The 2,520-nt window shown below is 36.4% G+C and overlaps 1 pseudogene; it reads right to left on the bottom strand.

The window, feature by feature from the left end:
- Window positions 1–570: 570 nt before the first annotated feature.
- On the bottom strand, window positions 571–909 carry LOC107874891 (annotated as a pseudogene).
- Window positions 910–2,520: the final 1,611 nt, after the last annotated feature.

Genomic DNA, 2,520 nt, shown 5'->3' with positions numbered 1-2,520 from the left:
TACATGTTTGTCATCTAAACCCTTGAACCCACCATAAAGCAACATTTTAAACATTTTTTTGGTGATTGTAACACACTCGCCCATGTCAACTGCCATTTCAGCTTCCACATCTGCCATGCAAGCTTCCACGTCATTTTCAAGTATTACATTAAGTTCCATGTCATTTTTAAAATTCTATACAAGAAATTAAATATTACAAATAAATTTATTTAGATAATTTTTTTTATAAATTGTAGAAAAATTTAAATAATCACATTTTTATTTTTGCTCACAAATTAAATCCTAAGATTTGTATGTTCAAATGAACATGTGACAGGCATAAAGAAAAACAATGGAAAATATGAAAAAAAATTAGGGAAAGAGGCATAACTTTTCCTTCAAATCAGTATTCATAACTTGTTAATAATCCATCTCTAATTATTCAAAGTTCTCTAACCTAATTCAAAAACTATCAACAATTAGCTTATAAAAAAGCTTCATCAATCAATCAGAGATCTCTGTCTATTTCAACATCTAAACTTTAGTACTATGATTCATCGTCGATCTTTCTATATCTTCTATAAATAAATTTCACCTTCTATTAGCAGTTGCACCACTACAAGCAAACTGAATCAACGGTGTTGCAGCAGCTAGTTCATGACAATACGGCCCCACTGGATGTTGCCACTTCTTAAACACCACCTCTTTCTTCACCACCTCCTCTTTCTTATTACTATTTTTACACAAATTAGCTACACGTTAATTGAAAATTTGAGGTTACCTTCATCATCAATGGGAGAAGTAATCAACGGCGATAAAAGCGATATAGCTACATTCCAATCGATTGATTTGTATCGATGTCAGAGCTAGTCGTTGGAGGCGGCTAGGTTTTCGGCGATCGGTGGTGGAAGTACGGTGGTTGTTTGACATTGAGAATTTATATGAAAGAGGAGAGAAGAATTGGTGATGTGTATTGTGTGAATACGGAGAAGAAACTCCTTTTTATTTTTTAAAATTTTAATATTAATTTTTATTTTTTAATTATTTTAATGTATAATTGACCAAAACTTACACCCACTGGCATTCTAGGTGCGTGCCTGCACGCGCCTCGTCCTAGTCAGCCATTTCAATGACATATAGGTCTGGTTAATGGTTAAAAGATTTCACATATTGGTTTTTAGTGGGTTAAAGGGTCCAGATGACAAACATGTAAGTAGAAGTGTCCATATTACAAAACGGACATAGTACGAGTGTCTATCAAATCATTTTTCCTAAAAGAAAAATAGGGCAGAGATTCTAGTTTAGTTAAGCTGAAAGAGTCAGTCAGAGATCAGAAAGTAGAGGTTTTCTCCCAAGGGGAAGATGGTGTATTACACTGTCATGGTAGATTATGTATGCCATGTGTGGATGTCGTGAGATAGAGAATTCTTGTAGAAGTGCTCAACATGTCAGTAGGTTAAAATTGAGCATCAAAAACCTAGTGGGTCTATGCAGGAGTTCACTATTCCCACTTGGAATTGGGAAGAAGTGAACATGGATTTGTGATGGGTTTGCCTTATATGCGTCGACAACATGATTCGATTTGGGTTATTGTGGATAGGATGACCAAATCAGCTCATTTCTTACAAGTTCATACCTCTTAATCAGTCGAGGATTATGCCAAGCTCTATGTTGGAGAGTTGGTCAGGTTGCACGGTGTCCCGTTGTCCATCATTTCATATAGAGGTACGCAGTTCACTCTCACTTACTGAAAGCCTTCCAAAAAGGTATTGGTACCCAAGTTTACCTCAGTACAACTTTTCACCCTCAGACAAATGGTCAAGCAGAAAGGACCATTTAGACTTTAAGAGCGTGTATGGTCGACTTTAAGGGTAGTTGGGATGATCACTTGCCTTTGATTGACTTTGCGTATAATAACAGTTATCATTCCAGTATTTAGATGGCTCCGTTTGAGGCTCTTTATGGGAGAAGATGTAGATCTTCCATTGGCTGGTTTGAGGTAGGTAAGGCCACAGTAATGGGGCCTGACTTAGTGTTTGATGCTTTAGAGAATGTGAAACTAATCAGAGAGAGGCTTAAAATAGCCTAGAGCCGACAAAAATCTTATGCAGATGTGAGAATAAAAGATCTTGAATTTGAGATTGGTGATTATATGTATTTGAAAATCACTCACATAAAGTGAGTGAAGATATTTGGAAAGAAGGGGAAGCTTAGTCCCCAATATATTTGTCCTTATAGGATTCTAAGTCATTTTGGTAAGGTAACTTATGAGCTTGAGTTACCTGCAGACTTAGCATCAGTGCATCCAGTGTTTCATGTCTCCTTGCTAAAGAAGTGCATTGGTAAACCAAAAGTTGTAGTCCCTATAGAGAGTGTAGGTATTTAAAAAAGTCTCTCTTATGAGGAATTTCCAGTCAAAATCCTTGATCTTCAGATTCGTAGACTAAGGAACAATGAAGTTCCTTTGGTCAAAATTCTTTGGCGGGAATCAGTCCATTAAGGGAGCTGCTTGGGAAGTAGAAGTTGACATGAAAACCAAGT

Source organism: Capsicum annuum, chromosome 6, assembly GCF_002878395.1.
Source record: "Capsicum annuum cultivar UCD-10X-F1 chromosome 6, UCD10Xv1.1, whole genome shotgun sequence".
Lineage (NCBI taxonomy): Eukaryota > Viridiplantae > Streptophyta > Magnoliopsida > Solanales > Solanaceae > Capsicum > Capsicum annuum.
This window is presented reverse-complemented; position numbering and strand designations above follow the sequence as displayed.